Source organism: Megalops cyprinoides, chromosome 6 (assembly GCF_013368585.1).
Source record: "Megalops cyprinoides isolate fMegCyp1 chromosome 6, fMegCyp1.pri, whole genome shotgun sequence".
NCBI lineage: Eukaryota > Metazoa > Chordata > Actinopteri > Elopiformes > Megalopidae > Megalops > Megalops cyprinoides.
Genome location: NC_050588.1, coordinates 24,965,413 through 24,988,339, shown reverse-complemented (window position 1 = coordinate 24,988,339; position 22,927 = coordinate 24,965,413). Strand labels below are relative to the sequence as shown.

General features: G+C 39.6%; 1 protein-coding gene across 2 annotated transcripts in view; it reads left to right on the top strand.

The window, feature by feature from the left end:
- foxp1b (forkhead box P1b) overlaps window positions 1-22,927 on the top strand; it is a 166,014-nt gene that overhangs the window by 1,762 nt on the left and 141,325 nt on the right. The window lies entirely within an intron of this gene.

Sequence of the window (22,927 nt, the reverse complement as noted above, 5' to 3'; positions counted from 1 at the left end):
TTTGATGGACACAAGATACAAATGTTCCTATCTATATTTAATTCACAGTGTTGTCCCTTGTTATTTTTCTAATGTGAAAATTGTATTATCTGTCTGACCTGGTAGTCCAGAAACGAGACGGAAATAATAGTAATAAAAAGTTGCATAGTTCTGATTATCGTTGTTGTGAAGAGCTACATATATAATAGGAGGTGGAACACATATTACAACCATATTAAACCACAAATTTCATAGGGTAATTCCTGCAATTGTTTATTCATGTAGACAGTTGTATAGTTAAAAAAACGCACACACTGCATCCCATAAAATGTGAATTCTGTTTATTAGCACACAAGGTGCCATGAATTTTATTGTTCCTCTGTTTTTGGCGTACAGTTAGAAAATGGAAATGTTTTCAACTGCTTTAGGGTAGAAAGAAAGCAACAGAAACATACCTTCACCATTAAATAGTTATTTCTTCAAAGATAAACAAAGAACTGTGCTGAATCTTCCTCTGGCAGCCCTGGATTTAAAACCTGCAGCAAAATAAAAGGCAACTATGGCTTTAACATCTTGCACTGGCAGAACTCCCCTTTCCTTGGTCTTTGGATTAGTCATTGTCTGAGAAAAAAACACTTTTTTGTAGGAGAAGTAAAGTAAACAGCCTCCAACAAGCGAACCTTGACAACCCAGATTAAGGAAAACATTGGAGATCAAACAGCGCTGCTGCTGGGCTGTTGTCGTGAGCTGCCTGAGAGAGGACTGCAGACTATTTGAACAGGCACTGGGGTTTGTGTGCTCACTTATGCAGAAATGGACCTTCGCAAATGCTGACCCAGGTTTAAAAGCAAGGGTGAACTTTCTTTGAAAGTTTCCAGCTCCACTGTTTAACGCAGTCAGTACCTCGGCAGACCTTGTCTCTCACGGCTGACTCCTCAGCACATGGCAGGCCTGACAGGAGATCCTGCAGCTCGGGCCTTGTTTTATGTCTGTTCACGGGCTGATAGAACTGTATTTTTCTACCTACAGTGCAACAGCAACCTTGTTGTTTTGTTTTCTGAGCACATGTATTGGGTCCAGAGTACTGGCTAAGGTATAGCTTCATGCTGGGCTTTTTTCCTCCTTTTGTGCACTTCTACTAGTTTTCCTCGATGATACAATTAAAACTATTATGTCAAATAAATTAATGTTTCTAAAATTTTAATAATTTTAGTGCATTGGATGGTTTTACTTTTTATGCCAGCGGTTAAATTTCCTGATGCACAGTCAAGTATCAGAATATATTTGTTTGCAAGTGTGCAGTGCCTCATTCAGCCAGGGGATCCTTAATCCAAGCAGTGAAAATTGAAACAGTGAGAAAGTTATCAGTCAGCCATTGTCGGCCTGTCGGAAGGCAGCTGGAGAGTGGAGTCACCCTAAAAGTAGACATGAGCTGCTCTGACTGGATTGGCCTCCCTGTTCATCTGAGAGATCAGCATTTGTGAACACACACCGAAATACCCTGTTCCCGGGACCTGGAGTTAACAGGCTGTGTGCTGTTGACAGCAATTGAAAGATAAGGCAAGTTATTTTTGTCCCTATGTGGGAATGATCTTTTGCCCTGCTTGGGATTGAGTGTGCAGGATTGGTGTTTAAAAGTACATTCAGGGCTCGAGAGTTACCACTTTCCCCAGTGATCAGCGTCTGTGGTAAAATGTATTATCGTTGTCTGTTTTGCCACTAAGAGAAGCCTCAAGTATGTCACGCTCTTGAGGGTGTCATCTCTGATACAGGCACATATCTTTGCCCTACCCTCATGCCTTCATTCAGACATTATATTATGTCAGGTCATTACAAGGTCTGTGAGACAGGGATGGATAGGCCTCAGTGATGAGTCTTACATGAGAACACTCCATTGTAATTAAATGTTGGTATGTGTAAATGGTTGATATTTATGAAACACATACTATTGAAATGGATATAATTTGGGGTGTTTTTCTTAAGAATATGTGTTTTAAACTGTGGTGTTAACGTCCATTGTATGACAGCATTAGAGCTGGTAAGTACAGGAAGCAGACTGTTTGTGCAGAGTGAAGGCTGTTGTTCCCCCTCCTCCTGCAGTGCCTTGAAAGCAGCTGTTCGCTCTGTGCCGTTCACTAGCACACTGAGCCTTGGAGACAGGTGATTGGTCAGGGAGTGGACAGCTTCAGGTGAGGACGATGCTCTTCCCCGGTCTCCATGGAGACTGTACATACTCAGAAGAGTCATTAACTAATTCAGCCATAAATCATGGTCTTACTCATCTCTCTCTCTCTCCCTGTCTCTCTCTTCTATCAAAGAGATTGAGAACGAGGTAGTGTCAAAGGCATCAGGCCAAATAAAGGAGATGTCATTACATTCTCTAAACCTTCATATTACCACTTTATCATCGACAAATCATATTGATATATCGTGTTTTTTGCATATGCAAAATGTCTAAGTTGCATCTCCTTTTTGAGTAATATCAACAACAATGATAATTATAATCCCTATAATAATGAGCATTTTGATGTTTTTAATTTTGGACATGCAGACCTAGGTGTTGTTCCATTTGAAATATATGCTTCTTTTATTGGCCCATAAAACATAACTGTTAGTAGCAAGACATTGGCAATGGAACGTACATTAATAATATCATCAACTGGGAATTTCTGTCATCTTGTTATGGCAGAATAACTTGGGAGTGTAAAGTGGTTCGTTGTTTTCAGTGAAAGCAAATTAACAAAATTGCAAAAAACTTCTTTGTTGCTCATATTGCAAGGAAGTGAGAGCGTCATGTTTGCACAGTACGATCACATGGGTACTAAAATGCTGCTACATACTAAATTGGTACACTGCTACAATTCAGACCACAACAAACAGCAGCAGACCATGGTCTATGGTTCTGTAACTAAATGAGAAGCCCCACCAGTGCCCCTAGAGGATACTACAATTGGTTACTAATCACCACTTCCAGTAGACTTAAGGGAGAAAATATTTCACTGAGAGGGAGAAATGAATACTGCCCTTAGTTTGCATCAGTAACATTTGTGTAAACGGTTGAAAGATAATGAGCGTAGTTACTTTTATTTACTGCCTTTCTATTGAATGCACCCTACATTATTTGTTATGCCATTTTTGCTGTCATTGTCGAATAGTTACGTAAGATATGTTTCATCATTTGACAAAAGTATTTAAATAATAGAACAGTATTTTTATGTATTTGTCAAGTTTTAAACTTAATTTTAAGATAAATTCTGCTATCATTATGAGCAGCTCATTCAATATAAATTCAGTGTTATTATACCTGTATATCTTTAGAAAAGTTATTAAAATTGCTGTTCAGCAGCTGTAGATTTTACGAGTACATTTTTAGGAGTTCATTTAAATCTTGACATATTGTTTAGTTAAAAAATTGTTTTTTTTTTGACCAAATGAATAAACTTTTTACTTCATATCAGCTAGCTGTGTACTAGCTAAGTAATCACCCCAGTTTGTACTTTTCTCTTATATTTTGAATTTGAGTATCTTTGCTTTTCTCTGTATTTATGTATTTTACAGATGGCCTTATCTAGGGTGATGTGATTTTCATAACTGAGATTTTGCACATTGTTTTTTTACACACCTTGATATTTACTTGAGCAATTCACATTAACAACTACCTGGATTAATGGCACAGCAGCAGGGCCCTATCTTGGTTTCGAAACGACAACCCTCTGATCAATCGCCTTTCGCAAGTTTTACTTTCATAAAGTATTTATTGATAACACACTTTCCTCATATCAGTTAGTTAGTTTTGTCTGATTATTACTACTATCTGTCTATTATTACAACAAATCTTAGAAAACTTCATTTGTTTGACCTTCATTTTATTTTTATTTTCCAGGAAACTGCATCTGTTTAGCAAAAAGGGGAAGCGGGGTTGCGCTGTGATTAGGTAGCTGGATTTGTAACTCAGATGTTGCAGTTTCAAAACTCAGGGACCCTGTATTTGCAGACTTGAGCAAAAAACTTTACCTGAATTACTTTAGTAAATATTCAGCTGCAAAAATGGATAACATGTAAAAACATAAGTTTATCCAAGGAAATAGCCACAGATTATCTCTTAAATAGTAATGATGTAACAATAGTAGAATAGGTGTTTTTACCAAAGACATATTTGTGATTTGGGAAATGAGTAAAATGCTGCCAGTGCTGACTGTATTTGTGTGTCTGGGTCACACTCATCTCTGTAGCAGTGTTGGCTTGCAGGGAAAGCCAGGGGCTGTGCGTGCATGTGTGTGTGTGTGTGTGTGTTTGTGGGTGTGTACGAGAATGGAAAGCATGGCTGTTCAGTCTCTGAAGAAGTGAGGAGTGAAATCTCACAATTACACATATTATACTCACAGTGAAAATGAATGCATATAACATCTGCACACTTCTCATATTCACACAGCTTACCATGCTCTTTAGCACACATAAACTGAGAGTTTGCTATGTCTTTTCCTCAGTAATACTGAGAAATTCCTGAAAAATATGCCACACCAGGTTTCCATGCATTCCAGTGAACGAACAAACAAAAGTGCCCTAAAAAGAACAAACAAAACAAACTGTTTAGTGGCATTCTTTACCATGTTCTTCAGATTTCAAATGAAATAGTTGTTTTCACACTGGTGTAGTTCTGGTAAATGGCTTTGCTTGCAGTGTACACTGCAGATTGCGATGAAATGTGAGGCTTGAAATTGAAGGCTGTTAAAAACATTTAATGCAAAGGAGGTAATGCAAAATGAAGTAACCGCAAAGCTGGCCTGGGGCAGAAGCTCGCCGCTAAAACTGTTGCACTCACAGCTGTAACTGCTGTCGCATTTGGGGCGGGTGCAGAGCATGTACACGGGGATCATGCTGAACTGATTCCTCAGAGATTCCCTGTAGAATATGGTCACGCGTCTAATGTGGGACCTGGGCAGCATAGATGGCATGAGCCTTGGGAATATGCCAATGTGCAGTCGCAGCCGTGACACCAACAGTCACATTGGTGCCTCGCTGTTACCTCGTAGCTGCAGTAGTCGTTGTTGACTCGTAGTCACAGCAGCCATTACTGTAGTACAGCAGATCAAAGCAAAGCTACCACTGCAGTGTTATGGTATTCTGATGGTACAATGCTGTGCGATTTCTGTGGACTGACTCTGCCGAGTTTTGAATTTCAATCAGATAAAACAATTTCAGACGTTTTTAGGGGACCACTGCATAGTCAGTGCTGTAGTCCCGTTCGCAGTAGCTGTGTGAGCAGGGAGTTGTAACGGCGTGACAGTTGCAGAAGTTCACCACAGCTGCTGCAGACATCCCTTACACGGTTACTGGAACACTTATTGTCCAGGTCCTGGTTACACTCACTGGTGCTGGTGGAGACACCGTCGCTGCAGCGTTCGCGGCTGCCCTCGTGGTTGCTGCCGTAGATGTAAGAGCTCCAGAGCAGCAGAGATGTGACTAAGCCTGATCTCAGCCCCGACACGTCATCTTGTTCCTCCCGCCTCTGGCCTGCACAGCCTGGCTGATTGGATTAGAGGCCAGATTAGATGTTGAAATGGGGAATTGTCACAGATCCCTCTTCGCCAGCTGCGTGGCTGGCAGCTGACTGCGGTTAAGGCCCACAGATCAGTTTCCCCCGATCCCAGCCCAGTCTCCATCCCGGCCCAAGATCACAATCAGGTGCCAGATGGACCAAGCAAGGGATTTTTCGGCTGACCTTCCCTCATGACACTGCAATTAACTGTGGGACCCTTCCAGGAACTATGGCTAATGTTTCAAGTGTACTGTTGGTGGATTGGTCTGTACTTTTTGAGGGGGTAGGGGCATGTTCATTTTTTTTCTGTCCACCAGTGACCTCTCTCAAATGGTATTGTGTCATCTAATTTTTCCTGTCAGTTGCCCTGCTTTCATCTCAAATGGGTATACCTTTGCCCTAATTTTCATTACATGAAATGATCATTTAAATGACAGTTTCAGTTTGTGTAGTGTCTGTTTACCTGTATGAGTTCACTTTAACAAAGGTTTTAAATTCACTTTTGTTTGCTCATGCCTCTCTGGTGATTTTCTGTTTTAATAGATTTTGCTGTGAGACATGTGCAAAAGTGAAGTGCAACGTACATTGCAAAGTAGGGACTGCAATTTACCGAAGTGCAGACACATTAGTCATCTCACATGTAACACAATTTGATACCCAACAATCATACAAAAAGTACAACGAGTGGGTCGTGTCAGTGCTGTTTTGAGGACGTTTCTGAGCACTTTTCTGAGCACACAGTAAAGCAGTAAGTTCCAGAATAAGTGCATACTGGGAACACAAGTCTGTCTGTGTGCTGAGCTGGAGAGACACTGTCAAGTTTTTTTTTTTTAATCAACTGTTAAAAAAATATCTTTAATGTCTTTTTGTACATGTTGAAAATAAGTGGCAAAATACTGTAACATGGTTAAACTCAGGTTTTAATATCCATTGCATAAGCATACATTGTCCCCTTTATACCTTCTCCATTACATTGATAGATGGATAGTGCCAGGTACACTTTGTACACTGTGTGCACTTACTAGAAATGAAGGTACCCTTTGACTAGATAACGAAATGAATATGCCCATATAGAGTTTAATGGGCCAAATTAAGTCTGGCTAAGCAGTATGACATCTGTCTGCTTAAAACTGTTGTTACCTTAAATACAGCTGTTTATGAATATTCATGACTATTTTCTATCAATCAAATAGTTTGACAGAAGATGGAACATTTGACAAAAGTTTGTATAGAACAGGCCTGCATGTTAACTGATTGTAAAATGACTGATGCTCTTGATATGTCAGACAGGAGTTGATGTATTTGAGAGCCCATGAGAATATGGTGAACTTGAATAGTAAAGTTTGTTGACGTCATCCAGTCCTGGGTAACTCAGACTTTGAGGTTTGTGAAGTGAGTCCAAATCTCACACTTCATAGACCTTAATAGTTTTTACAGCATTGTTGATGTGCATTTTAAAATATTTCATAGTTTCATGAAGTTATAGATTTTTCATGAACGTAAGGAAAGAAAGAGATCACAGAGACCATCTTGGGCTCTGGCTGCATGATAAGCTGATTATAAAGTCAACTGTCTCGGGGTGGCGGTGACTTCCAGGTTTCTGGGAAGAGTGCATTAAGAGGGTGTCGACAACCCTAATTATAGGCGGGGGAGGGTGGGGGGGGGGGTTAGCTTTCCTCAAGTAATCAATAGTCTCCTCATATGGCTCTCTCTCTCCAGCAGTTTTCACACTCCAACCAGCGTTGATCAGAATGCAGTTTGAAGCAGAACCAGTGGTGATCTGACTCATTGGTCTGGGGTTTCTTTTTTTCTAATTGAGTGAAATGCACACAGACACCACGTTTGTAAAGAAGGACTTGTGGCGACAAAATGTTGTGTCATACACACAGGATACCCTAGAAATGTTCTAATACCTGTGACGATGGCCTTTTCAAGTTTTCTGGATCAAAAGCACTTTCATGCATTGTGTTTGAAGATATCACCATATGATGTGTCACCTAGGTTCAAAAAAGGTGTAATCAGTTTTTCATCATGATGTTTGATAAGATACTTAGCACGTTAGCTGATATCCTAGAAAGATGGCTAGGATTTTATGATATTCTCAAGGAGTCTAATGTAAATTGTATTTTGTGAGTTAACCAACTGTAAATAGTAAGTTAGCTAGTTTACGTGATAAGACCTGTCACCATATCAGTATAGGCAGGTAGATCACTTAATTTAAGCAGTTCATGTAAACCAGCAATGATTATGTAAAGCAGTTTCCATAAAGCTATGCAATATGAATGTGTTTTCTTCTGTGATTTATTTGTGAATACAGAGATGTAATTAGTTTGAATAGGGTTCAGCACCCCAGTATACAATAATATAAATATAGTAATCATAATAATCATACTAAAAATTGAATATGTCAGAACCATTGTTTTGGGTGATATGCTGAGTATTAGGAAAGACAGAAAGACCAAATGCACATGAAAAATAAGCAAGTGCAATAGAGACCATGCTGTACAACTACCTAAAAAAGCAACAGAGGGTCATTTAATCTAGGTGAAATTTAAATTTGCTTAGTGTAAGAAGTCCAAGCTAAGTCATAATCATAATTTGGCAGTCTTTTGAGTTTCAGTTCAATTCTCAGTCCAACTGATACAGCGTTCAGGGTTGTAGCTTCTTTTTTTTTTTCCCTGTTTGTCACGACTGCTCGCCTATCCGCAGCGGTAAACATGGTTAGGCAGAAATCCCAGGCCTTACCATATGCTGCAGTCTGTGTGTTCAGCTGGCAGAGTAGACATCCACACCTGTATCTCCCAGCTGTCCAGTGAGCTATGTGTGCTAACCCTCTCCCCCTTGACTCTTACAGAGAATACACCTGTACTGTTGTTCACTTACCTTTTCCTGGGGTGAAATGTTCTGTCAGTAATCCCAGTGAAGGCATCGGTGTCTTTGTTTTTAGGGTAAACCGAAGAGGCATTTACTATGCAGGGTTGTGGATTTGGATTTACCAATATTTTAACTGTAAATCCTGTACCACCATTAAAAAAGATTTCTCACACATTGGGTTCGAGTTCAAGTTGTCATGTTTGGTCATGGCAAATATTGTGAAGCCCTGTGGGCAGATTGAGTTTACTGAAAAAGTTTTCAGCAGATCTTACAACAGTTTATTTGTTGGAAATGGGTAATCATTTGTCACATGTAATGGCACACATACATACAGGTACCACCAAAACAAACTGGTACCACATTTTTAACAATACAGATGTTTACACATATGCTTACATACAGGTTGATTCTGACCACACTGAATAAATTTGTCTCCCCAGCATCATCATTTTAATAATTTTAATCTTCATATATGGGCTGCTATGATAACATGGGTTGTGTTTGTTGAGTGATTATAAGCACCTTTTGTTAAAATAAAATATTTACTTCAAGTGTGAGGAAACAAGAGCAGAGGTGAGATGCCATGGTAGTTTGTGTTGGTGATGACCACACATTTCTCTTCGTAAGGGCTTGGGAAGCGATGAGTGGCAGTAAGTCTAGTGGGGGATGTTAATGGCCTTAATTAGTAAAGCCAGTATATCAGCAATTTAATGAATATACTCTTAAAAGGAAGCAGTCTCAGACATGGTTTCTTTTTTGTTTTATCTGAACATAGAAAAGTATTGAATATTTCTTAGTCTGTTTTTTGTTTATCTAAAATATTAGGTCATTTTCCAGATGTTTTGTACCTTCTTTTTAGCCCATTGCTCATTCTGTTTGTCATAATCTTTTCAGCCATATCATTTAATGTAAAGTTAACACTTATTTGAAGTAGTAATCAGTCCATCCATTTCACACCACTTTTCATGGTGAGGGCCTCAGAGGTTAGCAGTAATCTCAATTCACTAAAATGTATATTTTTACTATTCATATTCTGTATATAAATATTACAAGAGCAGATGCTGTAATTTGTGACTAACATTCTATGCTGAGACTTGTTTAGCCAGGTAAATCATGTTTTTATTTCTCACTTTCTGTTTCTAATAAACTCAGTATACCATTTCACTGGGTGTGTGCTGTAATCAACCTTACTTATTTACTTAAGGTAATACTGTAATAATACTACACATGGGGATTATACAGATCAGCTCAAACAAATCAACATTTTTATTGTATTATATTTAAGAAAATTTAAAAATATGACAGGTGATGCTCAAGGGGGATACTCAAATACACAGACCTGACATGACACTGAAAGACAAGTAAGAACAGTGGAAAAGTGACATGTTAAAGACAGTGAAACTGAGTGGGACAGATGGAAATGGTTAACGTGAAAACATGAGAGAAACCCATTTTGAATACAAAATGTAGATGCAACAGATGGGTGTAGCCATGTTCACAGTGAACGAGACTTGCGTTCTTTGTCATTGTCTGATAACATTTTAATACCCAAAAGTTCATGAGACACAGGAACCTAATCTCAGAAGCATAATTACTGTGCACCTGCACAGTGCTCAAACAGGCCAGTCATTTCTGACATGAAACCCGTATGACACGAATTTTTTACCACATTTGAAAGTAACATTTCAAAGTATATAACAACCTTGGCAGGATTGTGATTTGACTGCAATTTAACATTGACACAATACAAAAAGTTCTGAACAAGCAGCCACAGAGAATGAGTCCTTTTTTCGAAAGCTACTTGCTGACTTTTGCCAGTATATTAATAAGTTTGAAAGGCAGTGGGACAAATTGTCCATCACTTCAGTAATGTCAGCAGATTTACTGTATGGTTACGGTTAAAATTGTATTGCATTCCCTTAATAAATCTTTAAACCAATACAACTTCAAAAATATTTACTTTTAACACCAAGGCAAAGAAAAATATCTTCTATTGAAGAATTTATGCGTGCATGAGTGTCAAAGTAAAGTTTACAACTTGATGTTAATTTTAAATTTGACACATTCTGTTACACCATCCCTTATTTTTTCTGTTTATGCATCTTTGGAATCTTATTTAGAGATAAAATTGCAAAAGGAGAAGTAAACTAACATACAACTTGCTATATTTCAACATAAAAAGTAAATATAGCGGGCAAATGATTTCAGTTACTATACCAATTTGTCCATAAGGGCTATGGCACAGTCATAAGGGGAACTGTAATACTGTAGTCATGTAGACAGTCAAATTGCATGTGGATGCTTTTGTAATAATTCCATAACATTAAATTAATTTAATTCCATGACAATTTTTGAGTTTTTCCCCTCAGATTATCTTGCTGTTTTGAGCCCTGGCTAGCTAGCATGAGTGAGCTGTTACTGTAAACCTTTTGGATTGTTGATCCGCCCAGTAGAGTGGAACTGTTAAACTGCAGCGTAATTGCTAATGTATTCTTTGTTCCAATACAGAAACATGCACTATGCACAGTGCACAATGGGACTGCAGTGTTTTTCCCTTCACCGGCCAAGTAACATGACAGATTTTATACAAGTTTAACTTGACAGCATTAATACCTGCATTAGCACCTCACTGCATTTGTTGTTGTGATGAGTACACAGGCAATTGCATCAGCTTGAATAATTTAGGGGGTTGGAGTTATCGATGGTGAAGTCAGAAGCCTGTGAAATGCAAAGCTGCATAGCGTGGTCAGACAGTTGTGGATTAAATATTGGTTTACAGTATTCCATGGTGTCATGGGTGTCAAACTCCATTACTGAAGAGCCCTGAGCATGCTGCTTTTTGCTGCAAGCTCTACTGGTACTTTAATTACCCTGAGCTTTTTTTACTCTTTTGATATTGTTAAATATTTGGGGGAATTAAAAAATATAGCCAAAAACACATGCTGTACACATTGAAATATACATGTTCTACTCCAAGGAATTTTGTGATCCATTGGTGTAAAGGTAGTAATTTACTAATAGGTAATTGATTAGTCAACAACTAATTGATTAATAATGACCAGCGTAGCTAGAGAATTGGCTGGAACAAAAACAAATGCACACACAATTATACTGGAACAGAGCTTGACATTTTTCTGTTAACATTTACAGAGGCAGAAGAGATGCATGTTTTCCTGTTGGTTATGTTGGTGCGTACTAGAGATACAAACTCGGCCATATTATGTAGTGACTGTGGGCTGGAGTTAAAAGCAAGATGTGTTTTGGATGGGCTTGTGAAATGTGCAGCAGTCACAGTCATCAAAGCCGTTAACAACAGGAATAATTTCATTGTACAGGTTCATATCAGTCTTGTAACATGATTTTTTTGTGTGGAGGGGGGTGTAATACCCCTCCTCATACTTATGAAGAGTCATCCTGGTGTCTTTAAAATGGTCTTATTTCCAATCAGAGCCCCGCCCTGACAAGAGACTTAACATGGCAGGGCCTGCTCCTCCATCAACTGCACCAGGAGGAAAGTTACTTGGCTTTGATCATGTTTTGGGGGCGCAACGCTCCAGCTTAGCCCTGCCGCTCAGGAAGTGATAAGCCATCAGAATAGAGAGATCTGAGCCGGCAGCAGCGCGCGCACTGGAGGAGAGACATGGGAGAGCCGCAGAGAAAGCTGCAATGCAAATTTTGTTGACAGGTTGTTAATGCACACTTCTCAACTGCCTTTGAATTAAACAATGTTCTTATTCACTCTGGATTCAGAGCGAGAGGGGGGGGGGACATTTGATTCCAACCACTTTCAGGAAGCTATTTTACTTTACAAAAAAAAAAAGAAAACTACTAATAGAGACGCGTTCACAATTAAAATGTGTTTAATAAGGACCTATAATGTTGCGCATATCAATTAGATAGTCAGCGCTGGTATTTTAATGATTTGGCAAATTGATGTGTTTTGCAATTGTATCTGAGGATAAATTCAAAGGATTCCAAACTGATGAAACTTCTCTTTGAAGTTTAAAGTGCCCTGTTTTTTAACACTTGTGTGCTACATTAGATGCACGTACATAAAACAGCTTGCGCAATGATTTGAGTGTAGATTAAATAGGTTGTTCCTAATTGACTGGCTGTTGCTTGTTTATTTGATATATATTTACTAGACGTGCGGTAATGGGGAAGCTGTAATTATCTAAGTCACTTGGCTCTAGGAGGGGGGCCGGCTTCCCTTTTCGAGTGCAGAGCAGAGATGAAAGCCATAAAGTTATTGCCACAGCTGCGTGGTCTTCCTCAAGTATTGAACGCAAGTGAGTGGAGCTGAATAATTGGTCCTGCTTCACTTTCCAGAGATCCCATTGTAGTCAATGGAAAAGGGTGGAGGGATTCTGCGACATGCTGGGAAGATGAACTAGAGAGGACCATTGGCAGCGTGGGGGGTTCTTGGAGAACCACTACCAGTTAATAGTTGGATCATGAAGGTCACACTTTTACTTTTTGTTCACAAAGAATGCAGTGTTAGAACATTCAAATATACATTAATTCCAGGGAAACTTGATCAGTGGAGGAAATGGGGAACATTTTCAGAATAGAGGCAGGTGCTGTTATATTACTGGTAATGAAATTCTTAGGTAACCTCTTAACTTTAAACGCCTAAAAGTGGCCCCAGTCAGTTACAGATCTCCTTTTGTCCAATTGATCAGTGTGCATTTTCAATCCAGAGATCAAAAATGAAGTATTTTTTTTGTTTTTTGACACCACTTATGAAAGGCCACTTGATTGCTTTGTTTCCCAACAGATCTTCTGACTTTGTTGTTTGCTTGTGCCGGACAGAGCGTGTGACTTGTGTTTGCTCAGGCTCCTGAGTGGGTTTGCTTTTGTACAGAATGTTAAAAAACAGGGTGTGGCTCAGTCCCCTGCCACATATGTAGGTGGTACAGTGGCATTGTTTTTTTGTTTATTAGTCTGAGTCAATAGTTCTCCCTCTGGGAATTGTGGCCTTGGGTAAATATTTAGCTGGTTGTTTGTTTTCGTCTTGAATACGTCATGGTACAGTTGTTTGTTTTTTTTCAGTTTGTGCGTTGACATTACACACATGATGTCTGTCATGCTGAGAGAAGTTTCAGTTATGGCATCATTTCAGTTCCAGAAAGTATGTCTGTGATGAATTATCAGTGAAAGCATTCATGCATTTTGTTCAAACACGCTCGTCTACGTGTTGACTAATAAATAGATCAGTTCAAAGGCAAGCCCATAGGTTTAAGCCAGCGCTCATTCCCCATGTGTTTTACTTTATATTCTAGAGTAGACATCAATTGGAGTTTTGAGTGCATTTCGCTGCAATTTAGAGAATCACAATTGCTGGTGATGATGGAAGAGCTCATTCAAAGAAATTAAATCAGTTCATGAACTTGAATTACTGTCATTAGTTTTTTTTAATACTTCATAAAAATGAATAGACTGGTTGCTTCTTTTTCAAGCATAATGGTAACATTAGAATTTGAAATAGATCGGAGATTGTCTCCTCTCTCGTTAGTGTTCTTTGCTTCTGTAGTTGGTTAAAAGAAGGATTGTTCTGTGTTTCACACTGTGTGTAGCATGTAAGATATTATAGGAACCAGTTCAAAGCCAGTCAAGCCATGGTTATGCTATTTTGCATTAATTCCTCAGGTTAGATTTAGACTAGGAGGCAGGGGCACCGGTAGGAATTTTGGGCCGCCTGAAAGGTTAATGCATTGGGCCCCTACACATATATATATATATATATATATATATATATATATATATATATATATATATATATATATATTTATATATGTAATATGTATATGTAACAAAATACATGGTAGAATCTTTGAGGCCCCCTGTCTGCTTGGGGCCCTTGGAATCGTCCCAACCTTCCCCCTCCTTACGGTACCCCTGCTAGGAGTTGAGCAGGTTCAAGGGTCTTTGTTGGTGGTTTTGTTATTTTGTTGGGCATTAAGGCTGGTGTCACGCCCGTTTAAAATAACATGCAGCAGTGTAAAATGTAATTTGTGTTTGTTGTCTCCCCACCCTCCCCTGTGTTTACCTGTGCTCAGTGTTGGGAGAGGTGAGCACCACACTTTTATTGTGCCAGTAGTCACTTCTTTTCTAGCTGGTGACATCATGAAACCATCAGTCATGTGATGTTGTCTTCATTGGGATAAACCACAGAACGTCTCTCCAACAGCACGTCTGCAATCTGTCAGGAGTTGAACAGACAGCTCTTCATAGGCAGATCTGATGTGCCTAATCTGCTGGTGATTCATTTAATAAATGTCATGTTCAGAGGGTGTAGATGTGTGGGTTATTGTAATGCTATGCATATATATCATTATGATTGATCTTAAGAACCTTGCCTACCTTGCTGTAAATGGATACATATCTTATATACACACACACACACACACACACATAGATGAAGATGGTCGAACTCTACAGTTTACATTCCAAAACTTTCAAAAAAAAGATTCTGTGGTGTTTACATCTGGTGATAGCCATAGAGAAATGGAGACCATAAAAGCTGTTTGATTTCATCTTGGTGTTCATGAAACCACACTTGAATCCATTTAACAGTGTGTATGGAGGCGTTATCATCATAGAATATGGGAACATCTTCAGGAAACAATGTTTGCACCATAGGGTGCACCTGGTTGCCAGTGTGGACTTTGTTTTCCTTATCCCTAATGCTACCATGCAGAGCAATAATGAAGCCCAGTGATTTCCATGAGATGGCTGCCCATACCATAACAGATCCTCCACCATGTTTAATGGCTGGAAAATGAAGTTCAGGTTTTGTGCTCGTTACATCAGGTGGTGCATTGTTGCAAATTGACCTTTGTCACTAGTGGTTTGTGAATGGCAAACCCACAAAAAATGGCAACTGTTTGTTGAGACTGGGTCACTGAGGTATAGACTCAGTTCTGTGGTAATTTTTTTAGGCTGTTGCTTTGAGTTTTTAGCAGCTATCCTATTAAGCGTGCATTTATCCCTGTCAGTGAGCATTGATTTCTGACCTCTGTTCCTCTTTCCTGTTCCCTTTGATACATCAAACAATTTTGCCATTCATGTGACTGATGCACCTGCAATTCAGGCACCAACTATTTGACTTCTTTCCAAATGTCTTCAATTCCTCATGTTGCTTTACAAACTAACATATTAAAGTGCTGATTTTAAATGTATTTTATAGTATTTTATAGCAGAAACATTATAATTAGCATCAACATTAATGTGAAACGTATGTGTTCATGAGTTTTTTTTAAATATGATTTCGTTACTTCAAAATAGGAGTCCTTTTTTTACTTAGTGTTTCCATCTCAGAAAAATAATCAAATATGTATGTATGTGTACATGTAATATATATACTTACGTGCATATAAAATACGATAAATCTGTAATATTGAGTTCATAACGGCAAGCAAGAGTTCCGCTCTCCCAAGGGGATTGCAGAAACAGGTTAGAAAATGACATAATCAGCAGTAGCCTATTATATGAACAAGAGTCAACAGTCACGAAAAATAACCCTTTCCTCTACAACTGAAAACATTTGTCATTTTAATTACCTTGAGGACTACAGACAAGAGAGGCTTATGTTTTATACTGGAGTTTTCCAGCAAGTGAGCCTTTGGCTTACTATGTACAGTACTCAAGATGGAATACACAAGTAAATAAGCAAAAGTATTGTGTTTTTTAATCCGCACCAATGGCACTTCTCTGAAAAAGTCAATTATACCAAATTACTGTCTCATAACACTGGTTTTGTTTTTTCATTTTTTACTGTATTTTCTAATGCCAGCCAGGCATGGGCAACAACTGGCAGTAGATGAACCTGGTTTTTCATTTTATTTGGGGTTTTTAATTGTTGAATACACATCATTGTGTCACCATCTGACTATATAACCATATAACTATATAACTGTTAAGCAGTTACTTATTGAAAGGTTGTGCTAAATCTACAGGATTTCCTTTCTCAAGGACTGGAATTGCCCTTCTGTGGACCCCTATCGCCACCTTTTGTGAATGACTTCTTTTTCCTGTTATCAGCTAAGACACAGAAAAGACTTTAATGCAATGTCAAATGAGTCCTGCAAGTGAAGCAATTACATTGTAGCCCTTTGTAGTCTGTTGTGGATCCAAAGATGATGCTTAGCTGTGCTGTAATCTTCTGAGCACACCAGTACAGCTGTCCACTATACAGGACAGATCAATGTGCACCATGACCACCGTGTTTGTGTTGTGAGTGATCCTGAAAATGGTCATAAATTCAAACCCCTGATCAGTGTTAAGTGCTAATATTGTATCCTTTGGATTGTCACAATTCATGCCATTTGTCTGTGCTGCTTAGAGTCTTCTGGCTTATCTCTCCACATTTCTGCCATTATCCAGTACCTGTGAACTGGTTAACTATGGACACATTCATGACTGTTCAAATCAGCAGTTCACGACGCATATGAAAACACAAGGCATGTTGTGCATACAGTAGAAATGGATGAAATTGTTGCTGGCAAGGAGGCATGCATGGCTTTGCTCTGAGAGTGAGATTCCTCTGTTGTCCCATGCTTCAGTGGTCTGCAAGGTTTGCCTTTATTAACAGATAACAGTTCAGACCTCCGTTATGGTAATTAGCTCCTTCGCTTCCCACAGCTAAATGGGAAGGAAGATGAAGGAATTTGCATCTCCTTTTAATTACTTTCAGGCCAGATTTTAGCCTTGAAATAGCACCGGCAGTTATTGAAGGGAGATTTGTTCACCTTTCAGTGTCTTTGTTCTCACTGTAATCATTTATGTGAAAGATGCTCTTGTTTAGGTTGCTGCAGCAATGTGCTGTTTGGGACTTAAGCCAGTTGGTTTTTCTGTGTCCTCGCACATTTGGAGAAACGGGACTGTGCACATCTTGGGCTGTCCGCATGTGCCTTTTGAGTCTATTCATGTCACTCCAACAATTACTGAATCATACTATTCCCAACAGCCACACATAATAAAGGGTATTTAGAATCTTAATTAGAATATGTTTATTGTCATTTTATGTGCATTGCTGTTGCATGCAAAGTGTTCTGAGATGCCTTTAGTGTAAATGGATTGAGTTGGGGTTTTTTTTTTCCCCCCTCCTAGAGCTTGGATGTGTTTTCCTGCGGTACACATCTAGATTTCTCCTTTATCAGCCTTCTTACAGTTGCACTGTTTGTCACATGTACAGTGCAATTTGGCTGACAGCAGTAACTGGCAGCTGAAATAACCAAATTATTTAGTCATGGGTTTTTAACGGGCACAACAGCAAATGGATGTTAAGTAAATGATGCAATTTATTCCCTTCCTCCTCTTTGCCAGGCTAGCTGCCACGGGACTTCTGCCAGCTTTAAATAAGTGGTACCCAGATGGTATTCACATGACGCCCACTTGGTTACAAAATCATCCCGGGGAATAACTCCGCTGCCACAACAAGCAATAGGTCAATTGAGCAGGAATGCCTGTTGCTTTGCTGTTTTGCATATGCAAATCTGTTAATGTTGTGTCATTTCGGTAAATTCAGGGAAGGTTGTATCTCAGGGGCCCTAAATGAATTGGAACGGAGCCCAGTTAATGAGCAGACAGGAGAAATCCAGTGCCGCAGCTCGTTTCCTCTGCGCTAACGCATTGCTTCCTGGATCTTCTGCTTTTCCATGCGAGGGGCGAGGAAGTGCCGGTGATAGGCTCACACGGTAATGGGATAGTCCTGAGGACTCTTGGATAAAGTGATTTTTTTTACCATCTGAAAAAAGTGGGTCTATTTTTAGTGTGTGTGTGTGTCTGTGTGTAGAAGATGATGCACCATGCCAGGGCTGCTCTCTGTCTCTCCCTCTCTCCTCTCCTCACTCTGTCTGCCACACTTTTCCACCCGTACTCATCAGCTGCAGATGTGGTGCACTGTCTGCGCCTCAGTTTCTTCTCCAGGAGAACTCATGAACTGCGCTGTCTGCAGGGTTTAACAGCCCACAGCTGCTTCAGCAGTCCGCTGAGGAGCAACAATGTGGAATTGATTTTCAAAGGGGAGAGAAAATAAATAAGCAATGAACAAAAACAACAACAAAAGAGCACCTTCCGCCATTGCTGAGCTCATGCAAATAGGGAACATTGGGATTGCTGATCAATGAGCAATAGATGGCACGATCACCATTTTGCACGCAACCGTTGACCTATATGCCATTAATTTTGCCTTTTGCTTGTGTTTTCCAACGTGCAATCTATTTTTTAATGTAATTTATGGTATTAAATTCCATCAACAAAATGAGCATCTTAAGCAATGTATGAAGATCAACTATTGACATTATTTTTTGAGTGAGGGGCATCAGATTGGCCGGTGTGCTGTTAAAGCTGGGTGACAACCTGATGCAAGTATGACCTTGATTCCAGAATGACTTCAACAAAGCAATCAAGCAAGTGGTACATTGTCTGAAAAATACTCAAGTTGAAATAAACCAGAACCTATTTTCTGAAACAGGTATAGATTGTCAGGTTATGTAGTTTTTAACTGTTCTTAGAATAGCAGTATTGTACAGCATTGGGAAACCGCTGCCCAATGTGCATTGTAAAATGCCATTGTCCTATGTGTGGCAAAGCCCATTGGACACAGTAGTTTACTACTTATTTATTACAACTTGTGAATAATTGGTATTAACTCACCAGAAAATTAGGGTTTTTCCATGAGGAAATTTTAACCAATGGGAGGTTTTTTGGTTGGATGAGCTAAGCATTAAAAGTATGACTTGTACAGGCCATTGCCTACATATCTGCTTGGTACATCCAACATATTCCTTGTGGATGTTTACAGAAAAATTAGAGCTAGAATTTTTTTTAGAGTGCTGCACAAGGTGGTATTGAACAGAGTCAAACTTATCACAAAAACTGCAGCTGAAATCATAATATAATAGAATGCTTTTATGTTCTCATAATAGTTTTCTTGCCTTAGACACTATAAAGCAACATTAACATGAAGTCACACGTTTAAGCTGTTGTGCTTTACACGTCTTGGAAAAGATTGTCATTGCATTCCAGTCTGTAACCAAGGAAAGTCACTCATATGATATTAGAAACACACATAGTGTAGAAGTGTGTAACATTGTGCCATTCATTTTGGCATTGTAAAAGTGATTTATATTGTCTGGTTTTCAATACTGAAATTTGCAGTGTGGATTATTCTTTTCAGCTGGTAACCCTAAACACTTTAGTAAGGTTTTGGTGTACCTTTGTCAGGTGTGAGCTCAATTTTTGTTGTGGTGTTAAACTGTCACACTCCTATCCACCCTTCCCACAGACACACAGTGATTAGGCAGTCCTCTGTGGGTCGGGGCAGGTCATGTTCACACCGGTCAAAATTCCCATACCTCTACCCTTTACTCAGAGAAGCAAAGCTTTGTGGGTGATCATGCAGCTCCAATGACCCAGCAGAGAAGATACTGAGTCTGACTGTTATTTTACTGACAGACAGGGTAACCCTCCAGTGGTTTGTTTGACCAGGAGATACAACACAAAAGCATTGTCATGCAGTTCTGCTTTTTCCTTTGCAAAAGGTTGCCGTGTAGAATATATCAAAATACAATAATCTTATCATTAACACAGACGTTACCATGTCCGGTATAAAATATCAAGACTATTTGTATCACCCTTTGAATGTTTGAAGTTAGGATCAGTGAAGCATAATGGGAGCTTAACCCTGCTGTCGGTGCCACAGAGTACACTCTCCTGGGTCTAACTGGCTCTAAACTAGATCACGCTGCCGTTTCTCTGCACTATTCGTTTTCATTTCTGAACTCCGTACATTGCTGCATCTGGGATAGGGTAATTGTTTCATTAAGATGTTAAGTTGATTGGATGACTGAATTTCATTTTTTAAGAAAAACTGTATTTTTTATGTTTCTGGGTGCCAATGACATGTAGTGCTAAAAATAATAATAATACTAATTTGACACTAATAATACTAGTTTGAGTTGTGTCAAACATTGAAACATGAAAGAGAGGGGGAGAATGACATTTTAAAAGTTAAGAAGCTTTATTGTTTCTTTTTGCATAATTGTATACATTTTTATTCATTGTCACCTGCTACCACCTTGTCCTTCTTGACATGAGAAGGAAAGTCTAATGGCAAGTTACACTTCCGTGATAGAATGGCTCTGTCATACTTGCACCTTCTTTTAAAAGGAAAAGGAAGATGAATTCTGCCCATAAAGGGGGAATCACAAGGGCTTTTATTCTAAATGGCTCATGGGATTGTTATCTGTGGGAGGTGTGTCCTGCCTCCGTCGTGTTCAATCAAGTGTCCACTTAGCTGTGACTGGGAGTAATTGTTCCCAAGTGGGCCGCACACTGACCCGCTAATGTCTGCGTTGACCCTATGACCTTGTCAGCAAGGTCTGGGGAGGAGTTTAAATCATGTGGCGCTTGCTCTTGCTTTGCATTCCCCGGTCAAGTGGACGTCTGTGCTGGAAGACCACTTTCTTATAATTGTCTCGAGTCACATGGGTCACCCAGGGGCATTCTGCGGGCCCGGCTCTTATTAGATGAGGTGCTGGGAGTGGGGTGAGTCGACGGGTCAGGCCATTGATCTGATACGCTGGTAGTGCTCTCTGTGTTTGGAGCAAGCCCTGATTCCTGCAGACTGGCTTTTCAAGTGGGCCTTGTCCACAGAATACCCCCCCCCCCCCAATCCTTGCCCTCTGGAGGTCACTGAATTAGACACCTTAGCTTTCGTCATCATAGACAATCTCACAGCAGCCACCGAGGAACACGGTGAAATAAACGAACAATTATATAATTATATTCATAAAATTAAACCCACCTTGGCATCGAAGCAAGGGTTCCTGGATAATGTCTCACTTTGAAATTAATGAGCATGTTACAGGAGGTTTGAAATGGTGCCTTTGTCCTTCTGTAAAATAACAAAAATGGAATGGTGGAAGACCTTGGAGTATATTTTCCACCTTGTGTTCACAACACCCCTCTACTGCTGCATTTCTGTAGGTGACAGTGGAGAGAGGAGTGTAAAGGAGGGGGTGACATTTTGGAGACCTCTGTAAAACAAACCAGCACACTTCCAAGACACACTCTGCACACAAGGCTCTGTTCGGAGAAAGTCTTCCCGAGTTTCTCTCCAAATCGTTCGGAAACTTGACACACAAATAAGAGGCAATTAACAAACTACTTTAAAGTGGCTGGTAACTGGTTTCTTTTGAAACTGACAAGAATTGTAATTTGTGTGAAGGAAGGATTAAAACCACATGTTTTAGAGCAAGCATCATGTTGAACAGCTGGGTTATAGAAGCCTGCACAGCAGAGAAAGCATAGAGTATCATATCTCAGTCGTATCTGTTATTCCTTTCAATGAAGGGGTATCTTTTTTGGGCCCAGCTGTTTAGGTTAACCTATAAGAAGCATACTTGCATATGTTAATAACTATTGAGTGGGGTGAGCAGTTTCTAAATAAAAGCCCCCCCCACCCACCCAACCGTTTGAACAATGCACTCCTGATAAAAGTGGAGCCAAAATGGTACAGACATAAATAGTGTGGGCCAAAGTTGTCTGTTGGGATCAACATATTTTTGTTGATTAATGACATGCATACAGGCGGGTAATCAGCAGGGTCTTATCGGCGGCTGCTCAGAGCCTGATGTCGAGGGAGGAATGCGGACTCGCTGTGGAAACAGTGTTGTGCTAATGGGGTTAGCGGAATTCCACACACATAAATTATGACGAGTTGGGCTGTCGGCTCTGTGGTTTGTTGTGTCTCGTTTGGTTCCTACTCTGTGAGTCGCAGTTGCACATTTGGTCATCTGACGCTGGCGCTCGCACAACTAGGCCCAACGAGCTGGATCCCCTGGCCTACTGGGGGAGAGATGGGGGAACACACACACATACACACACACACACATACATATAAACATACACATACACTCACACTTCAATATTGGGAAGGTGACACAATTATCTGCCCATTTTCCATTCTGCTGTGTAACATATGTTTGTTTCTACTTCAGTAATTATGACTGTCTTCAATTGCCAGGACAGCAAAACAGTCATTATAATAATTTTTAACATCAGCCGATGGCTGACTTTCAATAAGGTTGTAAGGGTATGAGAGTTTTCTTTCTTACTTTCCCCTGTTCATTAGTTAAACAATTGTGAAACTCAAATGCTATGATACTGGTATCTAGCATTATCACATAATGACATCACTGCACCGGATCGAGCACACATTTTAAACTTTTATTATATGTTCTACTATTTTGTCTTGGTCTTTCAATGGTAAAACACACGTAAATGGAGATGTGTTCAGTTCGATGCTGACTGTTTTTAATGTTCATGTTTATTAATGATGTTAACCGGGGGAGGCACTATGTTGTAACTCTGGACTGTACATGCTATGATGCTTGTGTTGGTAAGGCTTCAGCTCAAAACATGTGAGATTTGTGTGGTGTTGAGCTTAACACTTTTATGTCTGTCATATATGAAAAGTGACATTTTAATCATCACCGTGATTATTAAGTAAGATTAGCAGTCAGTTTT